Source organism: Platalea leucorodia, assembly GCF_965183815.1.
Source record: "Platalea leucorodia genome assembly, chromosome: W".
In the NCBI taxonomy this organism is placed as follows: Eukaryota; Metazoa; Chordata; class Aves; order Pelecaniformes; family Threskiornithidae; genus Platalea; species Platalea leucorodia.
The window spans coordinates 14,960,141-14,979,631 of record NC_138859.1 but is presented as its reverse complement, the minus strand read 5'-3'; positions in this window follow the sequence as shown (position 1 = coordinate 14,979,631).

The window sequence follows — 19,491 nt, the reverse complement described above, 5'->3', positions numbered from 1 at the left end:
TTTGCTTGCATGTGTGGGTTTTGCTTTACCTATTAAACTGTCTTTATCTCAACCCATGAGTTTTCTCACTTTCACCCTTCCAATTCTCTCCCCCATCCCACTGGGGAAGGGGGAGTGAGCGAGCGGCTGTGTGGTGCTTAATTGCCGACGGGTTAAACCACAACAAGGCCACATATAGTCAAATTGTAAATAAAATTATACAGATACTCATCTTCAGCTTCTCAAATGATTTTGCCACAGCTAGAGCAACTTTCAGTTTTGTAAAAAATACAACATACTTAGAGAATTATTTTGCTGTCCCTCTACTGTAGCATTTAGTGAAAAAACAGGCTTAGAAATATTTTCAGTAAGTGATGGACAGTTTATCCAACCCCTAGGATTTAATAATACAATAAAAAGTTCTTATTCAGAAAGAATTGTAATCTGCTCAGCTTAAGAAAATTTCTGAAGTAGTTTGAATTTATTTATGCAGTTTTGTACTTACAATTATTTGTGGAAACAACTGCAGTTATTTTAGAAGCATACTTCTCCAATTTACAAGGATATGCAGTAACTAGGACTTCCAGATTTCCTAAGTTGAGCTAGCTATGTTTGTACATTCATTCTCTAAGTTAAAAAAATACCCCTTCCTATTTTTATTATTTATTTCTGTATTTCTCTTATAAATCTATCTTCTACTGAAATCCTTCCATAGTTTCTAAGAACAAAAGGTCTAATAATTATTTTTATAATTACAAATTTTTGTTTATTTGTCTAATGGTTTTCCCTGAGCAGTTTACTGTCATTCTGTTGCTTATGTCCTTATACCGTTAAAGGTAATATCATCAATGAAAACAAATACAGGTACAGTTTGACCCATACTGAACACAGAATTACCTCTGACATAAATATACATCCTTCACTAAGCAAACAAGAAAACTGCTTCTCAATAGAACACTGGGAATAAAATAACATACAAATGGAGATATAAGGGAATTGTTTAATTACAGTATGCCTGACTGGAATTCCTGTGTAATGTATTATACTCACTGCAGCAGAGACCGAGACTGGTCAGATGCATATGTCTCTTGAGGTGTCTATCTGAATGGAAAAAAATGTTTAACAAGTTAGTAAACAAGGTACTTCATTATTTATTTTCTCAGCATTACTACATGCTTATCTTCTTCCTTCTGTAATTGAGTTGGGAAATGACATTTTTAGATCAGATCTTTACATACTTTTTACTAATATGATACAAAAGCCATTCCACTTAAATCTTTTTTTTTTATTTGCGCTATTTGAAAAAAAATGTTGGGGAAAAAAAAAATCAAGATTAGGAAAGACAACACTCACCCAGAAAGAAAACATACCTATGAAAGTAAGATATGATTGCTTTAAATTTCAGGTGTTTTATACATCAAAAGACCAAAACACAAGGTATTTTTATTTTATTTCAACTCCCAGTTTTAATCTTTTTTTGTAACAATTCCCTCTTTTAATTAAACACATCAGGGTGCTACTCCAGAGACTGTAGAGTTTAGTACACAGCTCTCAATATCCCTGGAAAAGGAAGAATCAAGGAACGTCTTAGCTGACAAGACCAGCACATCAGCAAGCTCTAAGTGGCATGACAAGTCAGGGCCATAGGAAAGGGCACGTGGGTAAGGAGAGAGATAACGTCAGAGCAGGAGCCAAATTGACACTCTTTAGTAAAAGGAGCTTGGATTCGCTTTTTGTGCCTCTGACTGTACTTTGAGGAAAGGGAGAGATCTCCTCAAGTTTGGAAAAAGGAGGCTTTATGCACAGTCTAAGGCAACCTAGGAATGATTAAGATAGATGATAGGCAAGTGAACTGCAGAACGGTTCTCTTTCAGATGAGCTGACGACTGGGGATTACTAGTGGACTATCATCATACTGGCTGCAATTTCAAACAAATCATTGACAGACAGTGGAGAACATGCATAGCATTTTGAAAACACTGGGAAAGAACATCTTGGTGTGGACACAAAATGATGACTTATTTGGCTTGCACAAGGTATTAGCCACACAATAAGAACAACCATTTTAGCAATGACCTGAAGAGCAACAGGTGGAGATTGCTCAGTAGGAAGGACTGCTTAAAGGTTCCCTGGAACAGAACAGATTCTTTAGAAACAGTTTGTGCAACAATTATTGACTGATCTAGTTCCAAAATATGGCAATGGGATAGTTGGCAGAAAGTTATTGACTTTGCTAAATACACCCTTTGTACGAATCAGCCTGGGTATTTACACAACATTATCCAAAGACCAAGCAAGGTCAGGAGGATAGCAGAACAACTACTAAATCTCTTTGCTTGGGTAACATTGCTCAGAGAGATGAAAAAAAAGCTCAGTGAACTACCTTCATATCTCAGAAGAAGGAGAAGCTATGTAGTCTGCTAAAAAATTAGGTTCTAAGTAAAATGAGCATATTGCTCATACCAACAGACTGGTTGAGAGGTTTTCTCAAATCAAAAAAGTTACACAAGCCATGGAATAGGGTGTTAACAGATAACAGAAACGACTTGCCAGTTGGAAAGGACCTGAAGGCTACAAAATCTGTTACCTGTATATCTACTGCATCTCTGGTGGAAGAAAAGTCTTACTGACAATCTCTTACATAGTAGAATCAAAGATAGGACTCCATATCCCAAGCGCCCCCCAACCCACCTGAAGTGCGAGGCAAGCCAAGACTCCTTGGCACAACTGGAACAGAGGTTACATTTCCTGAAAAAATTCACAGCCACTCTGGGCTGCACGACCCTCATATCACGTTGCATCAAGATGATGTATTCACATAAGATCATTTCTGAGGATGAAGTAGAAGGAAAAGCTTCTGTGTAATCACATTCCATGTTGGCTCTCAGAGTGGTTGAAGAGCCACACTGGTGCAATCCACACATGCAAGTATCAAGGATGATAGGCCAATATTGTTCTTCACAGCCTTCAGTAAAGATTTAAATTTGATACTGTCTCCATACAGTAAATGACCAAGCTGCCAGTGGCACATTCTATAGGTCTCTCAAAAAAAAACAACAGTGAGAGTTACCCAAAGTATTTGGTGAAAAGTACTAGGGGGTTCTTTGCTTTTTTGTCTCTTCCTTTTGGGGACAGGAGGTTTGTCCTTAGGCTTGGAAGAATCCCTTACTGGGATTGCAGACTGGCTACTCTGGCAAGAGCCACAAAGCCAAAGACTTAGGTCAGGCAGTAGATAGTTGGATCAGCTCCCAGAGGAGAAAGGGAGAGAGTAAATGGGCATTCTTCTCCTTCCCTCTGTCCTTAGAAAACTCTGATAAACTTCAGTCAAGACAACCCTGGTACATGCAAAAAGCAGAATAAACTTATGGAGAAAAGCCTTTGAAATAACAGCATCTTTTTGATTTTGTTCGGTTTCCCACACTGTCAGTTGAGCCAAATTTATTTGCAATTCTGTAACCCTCTTGCTGACATGGAAGTCACGGACACAGCACACGATCAATATGATCAAGCAAAATGTCGGTTTATTACATACACAGCTTAGTTAATATAGTTTCTGGCCTTCCTGATCATGCATAAACTTATCGTTAATTGGTTAACTATGTTTGGCAATATGCTGTTCATGCGCTACTAGCGATATTCTGATTCGTTCATAACAATAGTTCACGCGCACCGCCCGCTTCTCCCATATCTTGTTTTCAACGTTGCAAGCCAATAGTTTCTTCCTCTTAATCTGCTTGTTTCATGTCTTCCAAACCGCAGTCGACCTTCGCAGCATCCTTGAATTCCTCTTGCGTTAAATGCAGATTAAGTCCACATAGTCTGAGTCTGGGTTGCTCACTACATGTCCTTGGCTTTTCAGATATCCCACAAATCCCCCTTTTTGTTTTTGAGCAATCCAGACTCCATTCATCATACGCTCCACGGCTTTCATGAAATATTTAAAAACACATCTTAATATAAGTATAGTTAATAGTAATCCCAATAATAATATAAACCCATGGATAATTAGATCTTTTCCCCAACCTGAAATGCCTAACCCAGCTAACCATGAATTAAAACCTAAAGAGCTAGTCTTTCTACAATTGTTTTATCTGCTGTCCAGAAATCTAAATCTGACTTACAATCCTTTGAATATTTTTCAATACTTCTTCAAGATCTGTGGGTTTGTTTTTTAATATTCAAAATCATTGACGTCGTTAGCTATATCTCTGCATGCATGCCTGATGGTGGAGGAGTTACAAACATACTCCCACTCTTTACCGCCAATCGGAGTCCCCACTAAACATGTCATAAATGGGTTGCCTGCATTTGCTGCCGCTAAACAGATTGAATCTTGCCCTGTTTTATTAGCTAGAGTTACCCAAACATTTCTACGTGGTTGTACTGAAATCCATGAGTGACCACTACCAATGATGGAGAGGAATGACGTGAGAAAACATATCATGGTAACTCCTGTTGTGGTCCCGACTCTTCTCTCCATGGTTTCACCCAGCGGCTAGGCACCCACCTCGGACCTTCGTCTGTCAAAACACAAACATATCCTCGACCTGTCATCTTAATTTCTGCAGGACCCTTCCATTCTCCAGTTTTTAAGTCACGATATCGTACTTTTACCGATACTGAATCGATCTTCTGTATTCCTGATTGAAATGACATATGGTGTATAACAATTGGAGGAGATTCACGGTCCCCTGTTAACCGTAAATAATTTAAAACGTAAATCGCTTTTGCAAGACGTTCAGCAGGGGCTATTTCCCCCCCCTTTTGTTTTTGCAACAGCGATTTTAACGTAGCATGTGCGCGTTCCACGATCGCCTGTCCTGTAGGAGAGTGTGGTATGCCTGTGATTCTGCGAATGCCCCACAAGTGGCAGAAATGTTCGAATGTCTTAGAGATATATGCAGGGCCATTATCTGTTTTTATCTCTTGAGGAATCCCCAAAGCAGCGATGGCTGCACACAGATGTTTTACAACATGTTTGGCTGTTTCCCCTGTTTGAGCAGTGGCCCAGATTGCATGCGAATAAGTATCAATGCTAACGTGTACATATTTTTGCCGTCCAAACTCTGTGATGTGGGTGACATCCATTTGCCATAATTGTAGGGCTCCCAGACCTCGAGGGTTGACCCCAAGACCTAAACCGAATCCTGATTTTTGGCAGGCAGGACAGGATTGGACGATGCCTTGGGCATCTGATAGTTTTAAATCAAATATTGTTTCGCCAATACTTTTGCAGATTGAGGTAAAAATTCATGAGATAAACGGGCCTGCTCAAACAGGTTAGTATTTTGATTTTTCCAGATGGTAGCAACCAACTTGTCGGCTACGTTGTTTCCAATCGACAAGCCTTGATCAAATTGATGGCTACGAATATGTGTCACAAAATAGTGTTTAGTGCGTTGATTCAATAAAAATAAAAGTTGCATTAATAACATATATAAGGTGTTATTCTTCAGTGATTTGATCATAGCGCGTTCTAGGCGCTGTACCGTTCCTACTACGTAGAGCGAATCTGAAATTACATTTAGAGGTTTGTCGGGCCAGCGTTGAAAGGCCCATAACACCGCTCTCAGCTCGAGGGTTTGTAAAGAGTCGGCGGTATGACCTGTAAGAAGTTGATGATTCCATTGATTATTGTCATACCAAGCAATAGCAGCTCGTTTCGATTTTCTTCCAGCATCAGTAAATACTGTAAGCCCTTCAACTGGTACTTCTGATCTATAAGGGATGTCTTCAAAGTCCTGATTTTGTAAAAGCGGCAAAATTTTCGTGGAAGGATAGTTATTGGTTACAGTACCTGGATATTCGGCTAAAGCAATTTGAAACATTTCTGATGTTGCTAAAAGCCAATCTAAATAATTCTGTGCTATAGGTACAAACAGGGTTTCAGGTTCTTGTCCTGTCAGATCACAAATCCTTCTTCTACCTTTGATGATCATATTAGCTAATAGTTCAATCCGTGTACAGACGGTATTTTTTTGCTGATAGGATAAAAATACCCACTCTAAAATGTTGATGCGTGGGCTATCTATTTGGATTATCAGTCCTATGAAGTGTTTTTGGTTGGGTGATGAGTTAACAATTAAAAATTGCAAAGGCAAATCACTAATTTTTCTTTGTACAACTGTTGTCAAAACCTTTTTTATAATGTGATCCAATGCCTGCTCTTGTTCCTTCGTCAGGCTTCGTCATTCATCGGCTCTGGTTGAGGTTCCCAACAGAGGCATCAAGGGAGCTAGATCATCATTAGTTATTCCACTAACTGACCTTACCCACTGTAAATCTCCCATTAGTTTTTGAACATCTGAGAGCGTCTTAATGTCTGTTTTGAGTATGATCTTCTGTGGTCTGACTGTGCTCCCAGTAATTGTCCATCCTAAATATTGCCATGGATTTTGTCGTTGTACCTTTTCTGGAGCAATTTTAAGACCTTTCGGTTCTAAGGTTTCTATTAACCTTTGTAAAGTTCCTTCCACATCCATTTTTTCTCCAGCAATTAAGATATCATCCATATAGTGAAAAACTAGTAAAAATGGATGTTTCATTCGGAATGGTTGTAAGGCCCATGCTACAAAATTTTGACACAGAGTAGGTGAGTTTTTCATTCCTTGAGGTAGTACCACCCAATGGTATCTTTTTGCCGGTTCCTGTTTATTGATTGATGGTACTGTAAATGCAAATTTTTCTGCATCTTCAGGATGCAAAGGAATAGTAAAAAAACAATCCTTCAAATCAATGATGAGGAAGTCCCAATTTTCTGGGATCATCACAGGGGAGGGTAATCCTGGCTGTAATGCCCCCATATTTTGCATTACAGCATTCACCGCTTGTAAATCATGCAACAATCGCCATTTTCCAGATTTTTTCAGGATGGTAAAAACGGGTGTGTTCCAAGGGCTTATGGAAGGCACAATGTGACCTGCTTCTAACTGTTCTTTAACTAAATTTTGTAAAATATGCAGCCTCTCCTGTTTCAGCGGCCACTGGTCTACCCACACTGGCGCTGTCGTAGTCCAGGTGAGTTTTAAGATGGGCTGCTCAACCATGGCCGCTCCTAAAAATGCTGGGTTACAAGTTTGGCACCTTCAGCTGGGGCTGCACGGCTAGAAGGCGCGTCCCCTGGGTGGTGCATAGGGGATCCCTCTCTGGAGGGTGCACCGGATAAAATTGAAGAAGGTGCCGCGAACCAACGCAGCCTAAGGGAAGGCCACCCTGACAGAAAAACCACTGGCCCTCCAAGTCACGGGGGTTGGGCAGGAGGCCAACTACCTCCTCCCGGAAAAAAAAAAAATAAAAAGTTGCAGAAACGACGAGCATCAACTTTCAAAAAAAAAACCAAAATGGCGGAGATGGAGAAAATCAGTAATGAAGTGAGGAGGAGGAGATGGAACTGGATCGGTCATGTCTTGAGGAAAAAAACAACAGAAGACTGCGCTGTGGTCCTTGGGACTCCACAGCACGCAGCCACAGACCGATCGAAGTGGAAGAATGATGTTCGCGCCTTGTGTGCCTCCTGGCACTGAGAGAATTCAGATTCAGATTCAGACAAGTTTGGCTCCCATTTGGGATAATATATCCCGACCTATAAGAGCTACAGGCAAGTGCATTACATATGGCCTTGTGGTAACAGTGGCACCGTCTTCAAAATTGAATGCTATCAGTAATTTGCTAATCATCGTGCATTGTGCCCCCCCGACTCCCACAACACTGGTAGCTGCAGGTACCAGTGGCCAATTACGAGGCCATTTTGTGATAGGGACAACAGTTACATCTGCCCCCGTGTCAATTAACATTGACAGTACTAAAGATTGTCCATTAGGATGTCTTAATGTTACCCTTTCTTCAGGTTTTCCCTTGGCAATATCTATTGCTAATAACACATTTGGTACTCCTGTGGATCCAAAACCTCCATGCCCACGTACAATTGAATGCGCTTTAGGGACACACGCATGAAATGGTATTAATTGAGCTATTTTAGACTGTGCTGGTATTGTAAGTGGTGGCGTTAAGGTATATACCATAATCTTTATGGTTCCGCAGAAGTCCGCATCGATGAGTCCTGGTACTATAAATATACCTTTTTGTGATATTGAAGAACAGCCTATGAGCAATGCACTCAACCCATGCCCTAGAGGTCCTTGTTGATCTGAATCAATTAATTTAACCTCAGACGTTGTTAAGGTTATGTCTACTGCTGTTGCCAGGTCCACTCCGGCGCTACCGGCTGTGGCGGCTGCGCAGCGGTCCAAGCACCCTGCACTTGTGTCTTCACGTGTGGGTGTGGCGCGCTCCGCGCCGTGTTTCCCGATTTTCGACACTCTTGGGTGCCGTGATTATCTTTTTTACAATTCGTACACCATTTTTCTTTCCGACCCTCAGTATTAATTGGACTCCTACATTCTTTTTTAAAATGGCCTAGTTTTCCACAATTAAAGCACTTCTTGTCCTTTTTTCCCCCTTGCTTTTTTGATACCAACGGCTTCACTGCTGCACCTACAGCTGCGGCCATAATCGTAGCCTTTTCTTGTTCTAACATTCGCTCAGCAGCCTCTAGCAACTGTCCTGTGTTGGATCCTCTTGGCAACACACTGAGCGCTCTTCTTGTTTTTTCATTAGCGTTATCAAAAGCAAGCATATCTAAGAACTTTACTTTCATTCCCTCATCCATATCTGGATGAGCCATAATTGCAGCGTGCAAACGATCAATAAACTTGCCGTATGATTCAGTGGGTCCCTGCCTTACAGCGGTAAAAGCAGGTCTAATTTTCTCATCGTGCACGTTAATAAGAGCTTTATAAGCTAACTCCTGACTCAATTGCAATGCCTCGGTAGCAAACTGCGCTTGCCAATCAGGTCGCGTAAAAGGCCCTGCGCCCATTAACATTTGAGCCTGGATTCCGAATAACGGATCGCCTTGTTGTCGAGGTATTGAAGCTGCCCTATCGCAGGCAGTTTGCCAATGTTGGAAAAATTGTAATTGTTGCGATGGTGGTAATAGCATCTGGACAATCATTCTAGAATCATAAGGAGTTAATAACTGTGCTGAAAAAATGTGCTGTAATATAGATTGAGTATATGGTGATTTTAAACCATATTGAGTAACAGCACTTTTCGCTTCTTTCAGTATTTTCCAGTCCAGTGCTTCCCATACACCTCTCCCGTTATTATCAACTACAACAGGAAAAGCCATGGGTAAAAACTGTCCCTCTATCATGGCATCTCGGATAACACCTTTCCATCGCATTGACGGATCCCCAACTCCTCCCACCAACATCCCTTGCCCGAATACCCCCGCCCCCCCCCGATGGTTGTTGTGGTGGCAAAGACGGAAAAGCACCAGTTTCCACCGGTGTCCTAGTTGGAGCAAAAACGTTGGGTGCTGACCATCCTGGGTATAATGCGGACAATGACGTTGGTGGGTTTTCTGGCGGGGCCGCCAATCGCGCTTCTAAAGTCTCTAGTCTTTTTATCAATTCCTGTAATTCAGCTTTCTCCTTGTCACGTCCCACCTGGGGAGGAGGGGGGAGGAGTGACAAAGATTCGCAAATCCTCTCGGTGTGGATTAAGGTGGGCCAACACTCAAGGTCCGTACACAAACACCAGCTTTAATAGAAAGCTTCTATAGAGACAAATATTGAGTACAAATATTCGATACCCGCCAACCCTCACAGTTATATTCACCCCAGCTATGCGGTTTTACAGAAAATCAAGGTAGGCTATGCAGTACTTGACTTCAATTTAACAACTTTAACAACTTAATCGCCTTAGGAAAAGTGAAAAAGAGAGAGAGAGAGAGAGAGAAAGAGAATCACCAGTCCTGGATCCAGCGTTGGTCCTGCCAACAAGGGTATTCGGTGAGGGAAGGAAAAGAGTGAGGAGAAGTGAAGGTTCTTATAGAGATGTTGATTCTGCGCAGGATGCTCGGTGATAATAATTCCACAAATCGCGCACGCACGAGCATGAGCACGAACGTAAACACGAGTACCGGTACACACATGAGCGCACACACACACACACAAACTGTAGCACATTTATCGGGCTACATTATTAGTATAAACCCGCCTAAATTTACACTTATTGGTTAGTGATTAACATTCCGTATACTATTGGTTTACTGTATTTAAATTAGCCTCGCTTGCTATGTAAATTAGCACGCATGCTCCTTTCAGGTGGGGGGGGGCAAGTCTTTTCGGTCCTGAATTGAGTCGGTGGTCGTGATCTCCCCTCGCCACATTTACCTTTCACCTACTTTCTGCAGTTTTATCTTCTTTGGCCACTGTCCAGTCTTTGGTGCCAAGATGTTCACTTTTGTCGGCTTGTTAGCTCTTCTTCAAGGTTAGAGCTGTTAGTTTTCCACAGTTTGTTATCTTTTAGCTCCCTCCCAAATTCCTTTCCCAAGGCACAAGTGGTTAGTAGTTTTGCTAATTGGAAGATTACATCAGCGACCAGTCAAACCAAGAGGAGCGATACTAGGGCTGTCCCCCAGGCAGTAGGTGGGGGGGGGATAAGACGCTTCACAGACCATGGGGAATGGGGCCGAGGCAAGGCCGCCCTGTCTCCACAGGACTCCCTCCCTCACCCTCACTCCAGGGTACTGTCCGGTCCTGGGTCCTAGCGACCGTCGCTCTGCATTGTGGTTTTAGCACCAGGCTGTTTGAGACATCTTGTTGTTTTACATTAGCAGTTCTCTACACCACCCCGTGGCTCAAACAGTGGTGCAATTCGAGTTCCGTATTTTACATCTTCATCTTCGGTGGTGATTTGAATATAGCGGACAGAAGGAGAAAGAGAGGACAGGAGTTTAGAAATCATACACCTAACTACTGCAAGGCCTATTACCACTGACAGAAATATCGTTAAAATCATAATACCAATATCTACAAGCCATTTTCCCCACCCCGTGAGTCCAAGAGACTTCAGGAGAGAGTTGAACCAGGGTCCAGGGCTCCAGCCGTTAAACCGGTCCTTTGGTTGCATTGCTCGGAAAAGTTCTCCAGTCTGCTCAGATACCTCTCTCATCTTCTTTCGTGCTTCTTCTATGGTGGTAGTTGCGTTGTGAATGGTGAGACAGCATTCTCCATCGGTGAGATTCAACATTCCACATACTCCCTGCTCTTTTAACAATAGCATATCTAAAGCTAATCTGTTTTGTAAAGTCATTTTAGACACCTGTTGGACTTGCAAATTTAGTTCCCCAAAAGCATGTCTGGTCCAATTACTCAAAACATGTGCTTGCCAGGTTAGGTTTTCTAAGACAAACTGGTGTCTTTTAAGGGTTACGTATGGAGTAAATATATTTTCTAACATCAAAGATGTTGTCATGCCCCAGGTATAATAATCAGGTATTCGGACTCCCTGCACTGCCCATTCCGGTGCAGTCTGAGGTGCCTGAACATCCCGTTTCCTCCGGTTATATTCAGGGTTGTTAAAGCCAAATGTTTTGGAGGGGCACATTGATGGAACACCGATGGTGCAGTGTAAACCCGCCATTTCATATACATGCAGGTGTGAGTACATTTTCCCATCTGAACATGCCCAGAGGGTACCCTGAGGGGCTGGATACTTAGCAGTGGAGCATGTTGATGGGTCATGGGGTTCGGTTATTGCAACTCCTTCTTCCCACGCAAAATTCCGCTTTGCCTCGTGGGTAAGCGTGACTCCACATTTAATCGCAATTTCTGGATTAGTAATGGTTCCATTACACATGGGATCTCCACGTTTAAACCCTGTTACCGGAAAACCCCAACAAATGTACATATCCCGAATAAAGACTCGCAGTTCGGGGATATACCATGTTTCTACGGGGTCCCACGTTAGCAATCCACAACTAACTGTTCGTGAACACGTCATTAGAGGGGTATCCTCATAGGGTAGGGGATTTATTTCTTGTGCATCAATTGTACTATCTGGGTTGGACAAAAAATGCTTAAGGGACCAAGCATATTCATAACGAGAGCGGCTATGGTGAGCATAGCCACCCCGTTTGTTAGGAATCTGAATACACCAACCCGGGGAAAACGGGACATTATATTCATGTTGCAAGGGTTCACCGTGAGAGGGAGGGTCCCACCAACGTACAAGATTGCAAGGGATCTCCACCTCCCGGGGACACCATGTCCAATTCAGTACAAGATTACAAGGGATCTCCACCTCCCGGGGACACAATGTCCAATTTTTTCGGGCTGCAAGGGTGGCACTCATAGTTCCCCTGCAGAGCTGTTGCTTCCAACAGGTGGCATTCCACATATCTCTCCAGGGTATATTAACCGGAAATCGATAGGCCACTGGAGAGGGTTGGTACCAAGTTGTCCCGCTATACTCTTGGAATGGGAGTGAGTCAGTTCCCCACAAACATTTTCCTTTCCAGTGTGTATTTTGAATACATTTTTGGTTTAATGTTTCTAGCTTTGAATTTAGAATTCGTGAGAAATTTAACCAAATGATGGCGAATTTAAAGCCCTCCGACGCGGATGTGGGGAGGTCTACACAAAGACCTTGGTCTGTTCGATTCCAGATCCGGATGAAACCTGTAATTAGTTCCCATGCCAAATTGGGTTGGTTATTCAAATTCCCAGTTGACTGAGACAAGACTATACATGCACAAAGCAAGAATATAAACTTCTCCCACACCATTTATCCCTAGTAAAGAAGAAAAATATGCTTAATAAAATCAGACCAACAACACAAAAAATGACCCATCCAACAACAGAAAACATAAGTCCCACGGTGAGCTTCTGACAACCTGTAAAACATATACATAAAGATGAACAATGATTAATAGGATGGGACAATCCATCGGGTATGAATTCGGTGATTCTTCCCGCGGGCGTCAGTAGCTTCCCAGGTATACATTCCAAGAAGTTTCGTTAAAACCAGTGGAACTGTACCCACAGTGGGAAGCTCCACCAGCACGGGTTGTCCTGGGTAATGACGTGTGTGAATGGGGTCCTTGGTTCCTCTTCTTCCTGGAAGTATGGTGGGAGGTTGGGGACAGAAAGCGGTGAGTCGTGGACATCCATTTATCCCCCAGCGACTGTTCACTTTATAAACTGCATCCGGCAGTCTCTCTGCCCACCTAGGATCGTGAGGCCTCAGGGCACGTTTCAAAAGCCCATTTGTGCGTTCAACAATTCCATTCGCTTGAGGGTGATAAGGGGTGTGGAAGATCCACTGAATCCCTTCTCTCTGCGCCCACTCCTTAACTATTCCTGCAGTAAAATGACTTCCGTTATCTGATTGGATCGATTGGGGCTTGGGTAGGTAACTGAACCAGAGTTTTAAACCTTTTACCGTGCTTTCCCCAGTAGCTCGCTGCACCGCTTCTGCTTGTGTCAGTCCTGATACCACTTCTACCCCTACTAATACATACCTTTTCCCATTTGAAAGTCGAAAGGGACCGATATAATCTACTTGCCATGTCTCCCACAGCCACTTCTTATCTCGTAAGTGTAAGGGTGGGTCTTTCAGAGGGTCATGTTCTAATCCTATACGGCATTGACTACAAGCAGAAATGATCCTGTTACACAGTTCTCGGGTTACCGGCCAGCCCCTGCCGCCGGCTTCTTTGAAGAGGTCTTTAACCCCTGAATGGCCGCGTTTCACATGTAACCACTCTAACAGATGTTCCCATTTCTCCCCTTCACTTTCTACAGCTATATTTGCTAGGCGGGTCAGCGAGTCTACTTGGTTGTTCAGAAGGTGAGCTGGATTGTCTCCTGCTTGATGTGCAGCAACCCATCCTACCAGAAAGGATTTTTGTTTGGAAATATTCAGAATTTCCTCCCACTTTTCCCGCTGCCATACTGGTATTCGGTTTACCTCCCATCCATTTTGTTCCCAAAAAGGGAGCCACTCTGTACAGCCCTTGAACACAGCATATGAGTCTGTATAAATATATACTGGTTCTCTGGTCTCAGCTTCCCTGATGACCACACTCCACACAGCAACTAATTCACCCACTTGGGCACTTCCCTCACCCTCCGTTATGATTTGGTCCCCAGAGTCAACATGTAATGCTACTGCTCGGTACTTCCACACCTTTCCCTCCCTCCTAGAGGATGCATCAGTGAACCATACATTTTTCAGATGGGGCTCAAATGGAGGAGCAGGTTTTATGCATGAGGGAGGGGGTTCTGTGTCTGGGTGATCGGTGGGTGGATCTTGTATTTGGAGTATTTTGGGGGTTCCTTCCTCTATTTTCCGTGTGTGGTAATAGTGATCCAACTGCGCATACCACTTCCTTACTGTTTCTCGCTGTGCCACCCCAATGGGAGGTGGGGTTCCAGACAACACTGGCTTCAAAACCTTAAAGGGCCCTCGTAAGATGATTGGTTGCTGCCGTATGATTCTTTCGGCTTCCTGCAACGCTAGACTAACCACAAAAAGGCCCTTCTCCCAAACTGAGTAACGTTTTTCTGCATCTTTAAAACTACGTGAGTAGAATCCTATGGGACGAGTTGGACCTTCAGGCCCACGTTGCCACATATGTATGGGTAGCCCGTGAATTGCAAAACCCCATTCAATGTGGAGTGGATCTGTTGGGTGTATTGGCCCTAAAGCCTGATACATGCCTGCTTCAAAAATCAACAACTTTAAGGCTTCTTCATGGATAGGGGTCCAATCCCAGGTGACTCTTTTGCGTGTTAGATCATATAAGGGACGGGCTATGATTGATAGAAAAATCTGGAATGTGTTTTCTCCAAAATACCAGCAGTCCTAGGGCATGTTGCAGTTCTTTTTTATTACCAGGCATTTTTACTTGTTCAAGAGCAGTTAGAGTTTCAGGGGGAATGCACGCCATTCCTCCCCTCCACCAAATGCCTAGGAATTTTACCTCGGAAGAGGGAAGCTGTACCTTTTCTGCTGGGATTTGGAGTCCTAAATTCTCTAGGTGATTGATTATCTCCGTCTGGGCCTGTCCTACTGCAGCAGCATCAGGGCCGCCTATCAACACATCATCGATGTATTGATATACCTTGACGCCCTCTCCAGGAGTGACTTGAGCAAGCTCTTGTGCTAGAGCGTAGTGCGCAATGGTCGGTGAATGACGGTATCCCTGGGGAAGACGTGTGAAAGTGAATTGCACACCCTCCCACATGAAGGCAAAGCGGTCTCTGTCAGCTTCCTGTAAGGGAACCATAAAAAACATATCCTTCACGTCAATGGTTGCTAAAATCTGATGTGCTTGCTCCTATATGGTCGCGAGCAATTCGGCTATGTTAGGCACCGCAGCTGTCAAGGGGCCTGTGTTGGCATTTAGGCGCCGATAGTCAATTGTTAGTCGCCATTTTCCATTTGGTTTGCGGACTGGCCATACTGGGGAGTTGTAAGGTGAGTGAGTTGGGATAATTATCCCTTGCTCTCGCAACTCCATTATCACAGGGGTTATACCCTCCCAAGCCCCTAAGGGAAGAGGGTACGGTTTGACATCATTAACAATTTTGGAAGGAGGGAGCATGGGTGCCAATTGTAGAAGTCTTACAGAAACCATGGGGAGTCTGAATTTCCACTCCCTTCCTTTTGAGTCTGTCCATGCTCTCCCCTTCAATAAATCAAGTCCTAAAATGTTCATAGGCAAAGTACCCAATATCATCGTGGTCTCAACAGGAGATGTGTCTCCCGGTAACCAGCATCTGACTCGAGCCGTTGGCTGTGGCTTAGAGTTTCCAAAAGCATCTGTGATCCAAATTTGTTTTTTATCAGCAACTATGCCATTGCGATTAGCAACATCCGCCTGAAGTGCTGATATCTGAGCACCCGTGTCAACTAAGAAAGTAACTGGGGTTTTAAAGGGACCAAGGGGAAAAGTAATTAACAGGTCCCCTTTATTATTTTCTGTGAGCCTTCTCAAATGGACCCACTGACCGTCCCCCGGCTCACTTACTGGGGACGGCGTGTCCAGTTTTCCGTCCCAAGATCAATCAAATCCTTTTCAGGGGCGTTAGGTACCTTAGAGGTAACTCCCGCAATGTCATTAGATCGGGGCTCCGCCCTCATACTCTCTCGAGCGTGCTGGTCAATTTGGAGGGGTACTTTCTGTTTGTTTTTCCACGCTCGAATGAGCTTCTCTAAGGTTATGGTAGGCATACCATCCATTAACTCCCGGGGAATCCCCTTCTCGATTCCCTCTGCCCACAATAGGTTTCTCCTCACCCCTGAGGCCTGAGGAGGGGGCCGATTTTCTCGCTGTTCCATTCTCCTTACAGCAGTTCTTGATTTTATAGCCCCCCTAGTGAGACCTATTCTCCTACCATAATTTATCAGTTCCTGGGCTACCTCCCCCCAAGTCATGGCCCCTCTCTCTCGTTGGTCTCGTCTCCCTCCTCCCCTCGGAGCCAGGATATCCCTTAGATGGTCCTGCAGCTGTACTGCGTACAGCTTCAGTGAGTCCGGAAGACCCCGGATCAGGGGAGTCATTCTATCAGGGTGTGCATTTAACAACATCGGGGAAGGCTGTTGAGGGACTAAACGCCTGTCATGCATCAACTGGAGACAAGCAGCCTTTTGTAAGCTTTCGGTTAAGTGATTTATATCAGGGGTCTCAATATATGCCGGGTCTCCTCGTTCCAGGGGGTCTAAACCTCCTGCCCAATATGCGGCTCGTTGAGTTAACGACCATGGCTCTCTTTGATCATCAGTGGTTAAAAATACACCAGGCCCCCAGTATCCCTGTGCCTCATCTTCTGACAATAAAATTCGGTCTCCGCCAGACAATGACACCCTCCATACATACTCAGTCTCAGATTCTTGAGCCCGTCTAGTATATTTTTCCTGGATTTTTGTTAGTTCGGTTGCCGAATACGGCACCATCCGGGTGGTGACTTGCGGAGCTCCTCCACCTTGGCCTTCGGTGGTCTCCGTTTTGATTAATGGTCTCAGAATTGCCTGCTCTTTTTCGGCTTCAGGGTAAAAAATTTCTTGACTAATTTCCAATTCCTTGAGCGGGTATAGAGGTTTTGAATTGGATGCCGACTTTTCGGCTAACTTTGCCAAACTTGAAAATCCCGGCTCACTATCCGGAATTGAGTCACAATCTGTTTGATTGTAAACCTCCCGCTCATTCTCTACTAATTCAGACCGTAAGATTTTTTCTCGGTCCAATGCATCCGCTAGAGCCGCGCAAGCCCTCTGAGTGGCATTACGCTCCACAGTTAGCTGTTTCTGTAAGCTCTCCAGCTGTTTTTGTAGACTCTCGCTTTTCTCACGTTCTGCTGTTAATTGGTCCTGTAAAGACCTAATTGTATCTCCTTCCGCCTGCCTCGCCAAATGCCTTTCCTTTTGTGCCGCCGTCAGCGCAGCTCCTAATACAGCACACACCAGAGCCTTTCCTTTACCCGCTCGCCACTTCTGCTCCTTCGCAAGGGTAACTATACGATTTACTACTGTCTCAGGGTCGTGCCAATTATCATGAGCCCAAGCTATTCCAGGTGGCGTAGGGCACGCTTTGTACTCCTTCAACTTCTCAAAGATTGGGGAGCAGTCAAGCATCGACATTTCCCGGGCAGTCATGACTTGCCACTGCTCGAACCTCTCCCGGCCTATGGCTGAGAGGTCACTTCCCGATTCTTCCTGTCCGTGTTCACCGGATGGAGAATCGGTATCCCCTTAGGACCTTCCAACACCGAGGGGATCCTGTCCGTGATGCCAATTTAAAAAATGTCACGTCCCACCTGGGGAGGAGGGGGGAGGAGTGACAAAGATTCGCAAATCCTCTCGGTGTGGATTAAGGTGGGCCAACACTCAAGGTCCGTACACAAACACCAGCTTTAATAGAAAGCTTCTATAGAGACAAATATTGAGTACAAATATTCGATACCCGCCAACCCTCACAGTTATATTCACCCCAGCTATGCGGTTTTACAGAAAATCAAGGTAGGCTATGCAGTACTTGACTTCAATTTAACAACTTTAACAACTTAATCGCCTTAGGAAAAGTGAAAAAGAGAGAGAGAGAGAGAGAGAGAAAGAGAATCACCAGTCCTGGATCCAGCGTTGGTCCTGCCAACAAGGGTATTCGGTGAGGGAAGGAAAAGAGTGAGGAGAAGTGAAGGTTCTTATAGAGATGTTGATTCTGCGCAGGATGCTCGGTGATAATAATTCCACAAATCGCGCACGCACGAGCATGAGCACGAACGTAAACACGAGTACCGGTACACACATGAGCGCACACACACACACACAAACTGTAGCACATTTATCGGGCTACATTATTAGTATAAACCCGCCTAAATTTACACTTATTGGTTAGTGGTTAACATTTCGTATACTATTGGTTTACTGTATTTAAATTAGCCTCGCTTGCTATGTAAATTAGCATGCATGCTCCTTTCAGGTGTGGGGGGGCAAGTCTTTTCGGTCCTGAATTGAGTCGGTGGTCGTGATCTCCCCTCGCCACATTTACCTTTCACCTACTTTCTGCAGTTTTATCTTCTTTGGCCACTGTCCAGTCTTTGGTGCCAAGATGTTCACTTTTGTCGGCTTGTTAGCTCTTCTTCAAGGTTAGAGCTGTTAGTTTTCCACAGTTTGTTATCTTTTAGCTCCCTCCCAAATTCCTTTCCCAAGGCACAAGTGGTTAGTAGTTTTGCTAATTGGAAGATTACATCAGCGACCAGTCAAACCAAGAGGAGTGATACCAGGACTGTCCCCCAGGCAGTAGGTGTGGGGGGGGATAAGACGCTTCACAGACCATGGGGAATGGGGCCGAGGCAAGGCCGCCCTGTCTCCACAGGACTCCCTCCCTCACCCTCACTCCAGGGTACTGTCCGGTCCTGGGTCCTAGCGACCGTCGCTCTGCATTGTGGTTTTAGCACCAGGCTGTTTGAGACATCTTGTTCTTTTACATTAGCAGTTCTCTACACTCCTCTAGAACACCATTGTTTTCCTCCTCCTCTTTGCCTCCTGGAGGCAAAGGAGGGGTAAAGTGAGGTGGTCACCACCGGTGAGGGAGGTCGATTTGGTGGATCGGCCTCATCATAACTCGGAGGGCGATCCGACTGTGGTACATCGGGCGATGGTGGAGTAGCCTCCGCAGCGGTTTTTTCTGGTGACTGCACTTCGGTGGTGGTGGGAGCTGCAGTTGCAGTCCCTGCTAGGATCCGGACCCCTCCTGCAACGCGGGCCGGGGTCGCTGCAGGGATTGTCAGACCCGAAAACAACATACTGGTTGCAGAGGTGGGCCCGTCACCTGGAGTCAAAGACGCGAATGCTGATGCAGCGACTTGCCGCTCCTCCCCCATGCTTTTTAAAGTTTCATTAATCAGTCTCCACACAGTGGGGAATTTGCTCGCCTCTTTGGATCCTTTACTTATTTCTTCCCACAGTTCTGCCCCTATTTTCTCCCATGTCATAGCATCAAAGGCGACTCCAACCGTGGGGATCAAATCCTTTCCTTTTGCCCAGAGCAATAATGCTTTCAGAGTAGACGAGTCATAACTTACACCTCTCGTTGAGAGGATATGTTGGAGGAGCTTAACCACCGCTGACTCTTCTTTTGTCATGGTAGCCCCCATCTCC